This window comes from Ascaphus truei, chromosome 2 (genome assembly GCF_040206685.1).
Source record: "Ascaphus truei isolate aAscTru1 chromosome 2, aAscTru1.hap1, whole genome shotgun sequence".
Classification (NCBI taxonomy): domain Eukaryota; kingdom Metazoa; phylum Chordata; class Amphibia; order Anura; family Ascaphidae; genus Ascaphus; species Ascaphus truei.
In genome coordinates this window covers 119550481-119559308 of record NC_134484.1, presented here as the reverse complement: position 1 = coordinate 119559308, position 8828 = coordinate 119550481, and positions in this window count along the sequence as shown.

Below are 8828 nucleotides of genomic sequence, written 5' to 3'. Positions count from 1 at the left end.
CTGGCTAGATAAGTAAGAATAATAATTTTAAAAAAAAAACAGCCAGGGAAATAGCATTTTTTTTAAATATGTGAACAAAACGAGTAGATTATTGAGAAACCTCATGAGAGGCTTCAAAAGTATAAAACCCATCAGCAAAATGACAAACACAACAGGCTAAACCACAATTATACCAGAGCAAATTAGTAACATATTTAAAGAATACTACGAAAAACTATATAGGGAAATATCAATATAGAGGAAAGAGAAAAATTCTTCAAAGAAATAAAACCACCAATAATTAGTGGAGAGCAATTGGAGTTTATCAATTCTCCAATTACATCCGAGGAAGTCACAGGAGCAATCAGGAACCTGAAAAACTTCAAAGCCCCAGGCCCTGACGGTCTCTCGGGAGAATACTTCAAAATGCTTAGAGAAGAGATAAGTGCCCCGCTAGAGAGAACATACCAGAAAATACTAGAAAAAAATGAATCACTGCCCTCTAGCGTAATGGCCCACATTAAAATAATTCATAAACACAGAAAGAACCCACTACTACCCGAGTCATACAGACCAATTTCCCTGATCAATCAGGACATTAAATACTTTGCAAAAATAATGGCTGACAGATTGGCCCAGATACTACTCACAATTATACACGTAGACCAATCGGGATTCATCAAAGGTAGATCCGCTGTGAAGAACGTAAGAAAGATCATCTCCGTAATAAAATGGGCACAAATAAATAAATTAAAACACTTGATGCCGAGAAAGCATTTGATAACATACAATGGGATCATGTAATATATACTTTGGAAAAATTTGGATTTAAAGGGAAGTTCAACGATGTAATAAGGACCCTATATAACAAACCTCAGGCTAGAACTGTGAGGATTGCCCGTCGGTCCCGTGATGCACCCCGTGACGGGAGATGGGGACACCGCACGTCCTGCGCATAGGCCCAGCCCCATGACGCGTCCTGTGACAAAGCGGCTGACACACACTGCTCTACCAGGCTGGGGGACACTGCACGGATCTCACTCAGGCTCCGCCCCCATGACAGCGCGGGTAAGGCGCATCACACGCAGGCTATGCGCAAGAGCCGCACTACCATTAGCACACGAGGGGTTAACTCCATCTCCAATTACCCTTCAACTGCACTTCTCACCACCCCCGCCTATCAGTGGACTGAATATGTCTAGGGGGCGGGTTTCATTCATTACTCTGCAGCTGTGTGCTGACTCTTCCTTTAATACTCAGCCAGCCCAACTGCAAACTGGCTGAGGGTAAACCCTGTTTATGTTCTTGGATTTGCCTCAAACACCCTGCTGTGTTGTTGCTGTCTTGTCTTGCGTATCCTGTTCCTGTTTTGACCTCGGCTTGTATCTGGACCTCCGCCTCTCTGACCCTTGACCTCTGCTTGCTTTTGGACTTCTACTTTCTCTACTCCTGGACACAGGCACCGCACAATGACTAACCGACTTCTCCAATCCCTGACCACGGCGAGTATATACAACCATTCTGATCTCTCCTATCCTGATCCAGCTACACAAAATTACTCAGCACTCCGGACGCGATCTCGCGGTTGGAGGTCTGTGTATTCCAACATCCCCACCTCAGCCTCGCGGTCCCATCCTGTTTGTGGTGAGAACTCACTACAGTATGCTCAGCCCCACAAAAATGGACCCCGCTGAGGTGGGTAGAGTCTTGAACATTCTGACATGTTCAGGATGTTAGAGAAATATCTTGATCAGAACATTCAGCGGCTGGAGCAAATGCAACGGAAACTTCAAACCATGACAGATTAGGTGGGTAGTGGGGGAGGGTGGTTAGGCCTCCCGGGTGGGTAGTTGGTGAGGGTGGGTTAACCCCTTAATTACTCTAGCGTTTACTAGCCGCTAAGGTGATTAAGGTGTTAGGGGACATTAGATTAGATTGTTGCTTTTTATTCTTGTGTATTTTTTGCAGCACAGGAGGGCAGGGACGGGGTGAGGATGAGGACGGCCTTCATCGTGGGTGCCTGGCAGGGGTGAGTGCAAGATATATTTATTTATTTATTCTGCTCATTGTATTTGAAATGGGCAAATGCATTATTATCCATATGTGGATAATAGTAATTTTGCCCATTACTGTAAAGTATTTATGTATTTGTTATTTAATTTTTTTGGGCACAGGATTGGTACTGCAGGCAAGCGGGGACTCCCGGACACCTGCGGGGTCCACCCGAGGGCCACCGCCAGCCTGTTGTATAATTCCTGTGCTTCCCCAAAAAATGAAGCTGTTATGTATGTTAGGGGGTATAGGGGTTGTTGGGGGCACAGGGGGTGGGTGTGTTGTGTATAGCAATGTTTATTGGGGGCAATTGTCCCCAATAAACATGCTATTGTGCCTTAACCCCTCCATTGCATTAGCGAAAAGCCGCTATGGTAATGAAGCTGCTTTAATGTGTAACTATGAAACAATGTAATGTATTTTTATTAATAGTGTGCTGGAGCAGGGGGTCTCATGAGCTGAACCGCATTGATTTCAACTTCAGGGACCCCCTGCTTCCAGAGTTACAGGCCCCGGTATGAGGCATCGGTGCCGGTATTCCAATGTTTACATGTCACACGTCTCGCGACTTGGACGCTATAAAGATTGCGGCGACGCTGGCATCCGATGCCCCATACCGTGGCCTGTAACTCGGGAAGCAGGGGGTCCCTGAGCCAGAAAAATCAATGTGGTTCAGCTCAGGAGACCCCCTGCTTCCACACACTATTAATAAAAGTACATTAAAGCAGCTTCATTACCTTAGCGGCTATCCGCTACGGGAATGAATTATTGTTTATTGATATGTGTGTTTTGACACTAGTGTAGATGAGCAGGGTGTCTCTTGAGCTGAACCGCGTTGGTTTGAGGTCCGGGGACCCCCTGCTTCCCGAGATACAGGCCCCGTTATGGAGTGCCGGTATCCCCCTGCAGAATTTAAATGTCCCGATCACGTGATCGGGACATCTGCAAGCAGAGTTGCAGTTTTTTTTACAGTTAGTTTGCAAACATTGTATACTACAACTTAGGAGAAATTTAATTTCCTTTAGCTCTTGTGTAAGGCAAACTTGCTGTACTTTTTGATGGACTAATAAAAGAGTTTTCATATGTAGCCCCGTTTCCCTTAGAAATACAGTAAACTACTAGTGCTGTTGTCACGGAGAGCCCTGGGATGTCACACACGAATATAGTGCAGCGCCTCCACCTGGGAGGGATCTCAACGGAGTGGAATCTGCCCCACACAGGAAACAATCACGATAATCACACACATGCATAAAACAGAACTGGCTTTACTATACATATGCATATCACTTATCACTCTATAATTGTCATAATCAATACTCTCGCCTATAGAAAGTATAACCCTTCTCCCACCACCGTGTACCCCACACCGTGTCCACAGTATAACCCCTGTCCCATGGTCAGCGCTGCCACTATGTGTGAGTACTCTGTTGGTGCACGTGTATAGTGATACCTGCCCAGGGCGGCGGCACCTGGGAGTTCAAATATCTTCGCAAAGAATCAGACGACCTCCTGTGCGATGTCCGGTTCCACCAGCGCGATGCTCTGTCAGGGCAATCCACCCGGAATATTGTCCTGCTCCCTCTGTGGAGTAGACCTGATCCCAAGCCTCTTTGCGGGAAGCGCACATACGCTGTATTCCTTACTGTCACAGTATCACTAAGGGGCAGGGTCCCTAAACTAGGGCCTGTCCCTGAAGCACAACAAATTATAATATGGCTCAGGGCCTAACTGGGGCCTAGGGGCTGCTGGCCTAATGCAGTGGGTCACAGACCCCTGCACTCACCTCCTACCCCTAGCTCTTCTTGGTCCTGACTCCAAAACGTGCTCCGGTGACTCATATCCTTATCCTGTTTCCCGGACCTCTCCAGCCCTATTGGCTCCCTGGCATCAGGTGGGCCTCTTCTAGGCTCATGGGATGTGTAGTTCCCTTCTAAAGCCTCCTCCTGATTGTCTGGCCTTTCGCGAGCTTGCCACTGCGCATGCGCGACTTTTCTGAGGGCTTCCGCATCACCTGACCAGCGCCGCAAGCACCCGCGACCAGCTCACGTGCACTTGCGCACCCTCGCAACCGGCCGCAACTCCCTACGGCAGCGAAGGTGAGCGCGGCAGGGGAGAGACCAAACAGGGGACCTGGCTACACATAGATGATATTGCATTGAAATCTCATGGATCTCTTCTTGTTTACTTGTGTATGATACATATCATTCTACTCAGAAGCAGGTCCACCGATAGAGAGGAAGTGCAGGGACATCTGTCCCAGGCCTGTGGCAGAGGGGGTTCTTCCCCTGCATGAAGTCAGGCCCAACTTCTGCTATTGGATGCCTGAGTGAGCCCCCTCCAGCGATGGGTGAGGCTCAGATTGACAATTGCTCCACAGGTAGGACTCAGGAGGAAATAGGGGGCATAGTGAGAGAAGAGGATGGGGCAGACAGGCTGTGTCCACACTGCCGCTGAGCACGCTTGGTGGTTAGCGCGTTGCGTTCAATGAATGTCAATGTGTCTGCCCATGCTCGCGCAGCTTGCTCAAGCCGTATGGTTGTGGGCGCAGCGTTAGAGAAGAGGGGCAGCGTAAGATAAGAGGGAGAAGGCAGTGTGAGAGAAGAGGGGGGTTTTGAGAGACGAGGGGGTAGAGGTAGAGGGAGGGAGGGAGAGAGAGAGGGAGAGAGAGAGAGAGAGGGAGAGAGAGAGAGAGAGAGAGAGAGAGAGAGAGAGAGAGAGAGAGAGAGAGAGAGAGAGAGAGAGAGGGGTGGGGGAGAGAGAAAGAGAGAGGGGTGGGGGAGAGAGAAAGAGAGAGGAGGGAGGGGAGAGAGAGAGAGGAGGAGGGGAGGAGAGAGAGAGGAGGGAGGGGGGGAGAGAGAGGGGGAGAGAGAGGAGGAGAGAAAGGGGGAGAGAGAGAGGGGGAGAGAGTGAGAGAGAGGAGAGAGATAGAGAGAGAGAGAGAGAGAGAGAGGAGGGAGGGGAGAGAGAGAGAGAGAGGAGGGAGGGGAGAGAGAGAGAGGAGGGAGGGGAGAGAGAGAGAGGAGGGAGGGGGAGAGAGAGGGGGAGAGAGAGGAGGAGAGAGAGAGAGAGAGAGAGAGAGAGAGAGAGAGAGAGAGAGAGAGAGAGGGGGGGGAGAGATAGCGGGCAGAGTGAGAAAGAGAGAGGAGGAGAATTACAGTGAGACAAGGGAGAGAGAGTTACGAAAGAAATGGGGGGTTAGAGAGATGAAGAAAGGGGTCTGTCAGAAAAAGAGGGGGGAAATGAGAGAGAAAAACAAGGGGGAGTTAGATAGGTGAGAGTGAGGGGGTATATGAGAGGAGGATGAGAGTGAAATAAAGAGAGAAGAGTGAGAAAAGATGGGAGAAAGAGAGAGGAGGGTTGAGAGAGTGGGTGAACTTGCATGGCCCCCACAGACAGGGAGGCAGTGGACATCCCCCTACTCAACAATCCGAGCATGGGTGGAGACTCATGTCCTGGAACCTGGGAAAGCTGTTGATGGTCCTGAGCAGCAGTGAAGAAGTCTAAGGAGCGTGTATAACATCTGGAGCAGCCATTTTCAGCCCCCAAAAATGTACAAGTGACAATTTCCTTTGCCAGGGAGGATTTCCAGGGCCAGGTAAGGAATTTTAACAGGGACAAGGGTGAGAGAGGATGAAGGGAAGGGGTGAGCAATGATGAGAGGGAGTGAGAGAGGAAGAGAAGGGGTCAGATAGGGTGAGTGGTAAGGTGAGAGGATGAGGAGGGAGAGTATTAGGAGTTGAGAGGATGAGGGGTGTGGATGAGGTGGAGGGTGATGGAGGGTGTGAGCAGGGCTGCAAACAGGGGGGGAGAAAGGATACTGGCGTCCCGGGCCCCGTGGGCCCCTGCGCGGCCGGGCGCCAGTTAATTAAAAAAACAAAAAACCGGCGCCGGGTCTCCCTGTTGGCAGCGCCGGAAGTAGGTTGGGTAAAGCTTCTGGCGCGAGAGGGAGACCCGGCGTGCGCAGGAGCAGCATGAAGACAGGTGCAGTGGGGCCGGCAGCAACTGATGTGACATGCCGCCGGGCCCCTCGCAGCACCACCACCTCCCCCCCCCTTCCTCACAGTCTCCGGGCCCTACCACTACGCCCCCTACCCACAGCATCGGGCCACATCCGCCGCCCCCCCCTTGCCACCGGGCCATCCTGCCAGCATCGGGCCAGCATCGGCCCCATCCCCGCAGCACACCGGTGCGCGCGGGAGAAGGAACGTGGTGGCGTGCCTGCAGCGGGGCCGTCGGCATCTGCTGTGACCAGCCGCCGGTCCCCCCGCTGCACCGCCACCCCCCCTCGCAGGATAGAGCTGTCTCCGCAGCCGCCGGACACCCCCGCAGCACCGGACAACCCCCGCCAGCCGCCGGACACCCACCTACCCCCTGGCCCATCGCAGCATTGCCCCCCCCCAGCACCGCAGGCACCGTCACGCTGCGCCCCCCCATCCCCTGCAGGTAAGTTTGATTTTTACATATATGTATTGGGGGTATTGTTTTTTTTTTAATATGCATTGGGGGAGGGTTGGGGTATTTTTATATGGATTGGGGGGGGGGTTGGGGTATTTTTAATATGGATTGGGGGCGTTGGGGTATTTTTTATATGATTGGGTGGACTTCGGTATTTTTTATATGTATTGGGGATATTATATATATAGTGTTCGACAAACCTATACATTTGCTCGACCCGGGCGAGTGGATTTAACCCCGGGCGAGTAATATTGGCCCAAGCAGCACACGTATGGTACTAGGTGGCGAGTAGATTTTTTTGTGTGGCGAGTAGGTTTTTGGTGATTTGTCAACCACTGTATATATATATATATATAATATATATATATATATATATATATATATATATATATATCTATATATATTATATATATATGTAAACACAGAAAGAAAACCTCTAAAAAGCACTCAGACAAATATATGCAAAATAATGATAGTAGTTTATTAAATAAAAAAATAATGAAAACACAAACAGCTGACTGAGGAGCCTGCCTGACTAGATAGAACAGAAAATCATGTAAATAAACCCAAGAGTAACAGAATTACAATATTGTAAACCAAGCATAAATGATACAGTATCAAAAATAATTAATCACTATGGGAACATAGTTCCCACAGTGAAAAAAAGGAGACCGGACGGACATAACAAATGATACTGAGCTAAAGGTAATTAAATAATAAACCTTTAAAGAAACATATACAATATTGTAAATTAAATGATGGATATGCTATACCAGTATACAGGATATTGAATGACAGAGACCTGTAAGCATGATGCTATACACACAATATATATCAGTAAGGAAACATACTAAATAAGCACTTCAGTGACCCAAATACATATGTCATACTGATGGGTAAAATAGGAAGATACTCAGCTCCTTAGTGACATGGCACTGCAGTCTCAGGTAAGCACAGCCATCAAAAAAAATGATTTTCAAGGATGAGAAACAAAAAAATAAATTGTCCCAATAGAGTGCTAGCAGGCAGGGTCCGCAGCAACAATTAAAAAGTCCCACAACGCGTTTCGCCCGTTAAGGCTTCTTCACAGGTGGTACTGGAGCCCTGGAGCAAGAACGTTTAAATAGGGCTGTATGTTATGACGTTTTTCGCGCCAAAAAAACCTCCTATAAAGGGGCATATCATATATGTAAACAAGAAACAACAGCGCAATTTAAAACAATATGTTAAAGTGGTGGAAATGTATACACACCACCTACTAGCCAATTAAGTCAATATAAGAAAGGTACATACCCGTACAATCCACTAACCCTACAGACTGCAGCCAAGTTAGGTCTGCGGCTCCACAATAGCCGCCTTGAATGTATGTAGAAGAGTGACCTAGGAACAGCCCCTGACGAAGCCCAAGTGGAGAAACGCGTAGGGCCAGCACTATTGGAGCAGAGAGAGATACGCCGCGTTGCAGTCCAGAGAGACTTTTGAATGGAGCCACGGCAGTGAACATCTGAATCAGTACAGACCAAGTCTCGCGAGAGCCGAGCCGCGTCAGACCATGTGATGCGGAAGCAGCCGTGAGGAGGACTGGTAATCGGCGCTTTCAACCACGAGTGTGACAGACTCGCAAAACACTCTCTACTGCCCGTATTTAACTCACAGAATGTGAGTTGATTACCTGTTTTTTATTTTTTCATTACGTTTTATTAAAAGGTTTTACACATTTTGTTTCTCCTTGTATTTCCCTTCCTATCCTCTATTGTGAGATCCATCTGTAAGGGAGAGTCTGGTTTAACAAACCTGCCGTGATTGCTGCTGCTGTTGCTGATCCATGAGGACAAGCACCCAGGAATTCCAGAGGCCAAGAAAAGAAACAAGCTGCAGGAGCTGAGTTTGTGAGTCCCCAAGTGGATTAAAGGCTTTTAATTATCTAATCAGTGTAAGCGCATATCTTACCGAATTATTATCTGATTTTTTTAGATATACTGCCTTATGATTTTTCTCTTTCTTTTTTCTTTCCCTTTCACTGCATATGTGCGCCTAGGTCACTCTTCTACATATCATATATGTACTGATTGGAATGTCCATTTATTATGTTGATTGAACTGGGTTCCAGCTAGGTGGCGCCGGTGATTATCGTAGTATATACTGCATTTTCCAGGCTCATAATGTGAAGCTCGATGACGTCACAATATCCCGCGAGAACAGCGGGCCACATCCCGCTCATGCGCATTACAGGCTGCCGATTGTATCAGCCATCATTGATGAGGTATTCACTTAGCCCTCACTGAAATCAGCTTCTCAAAAGCGCGATCGGGGAAATCCATTCCTCGCGCATGCGCAGTATG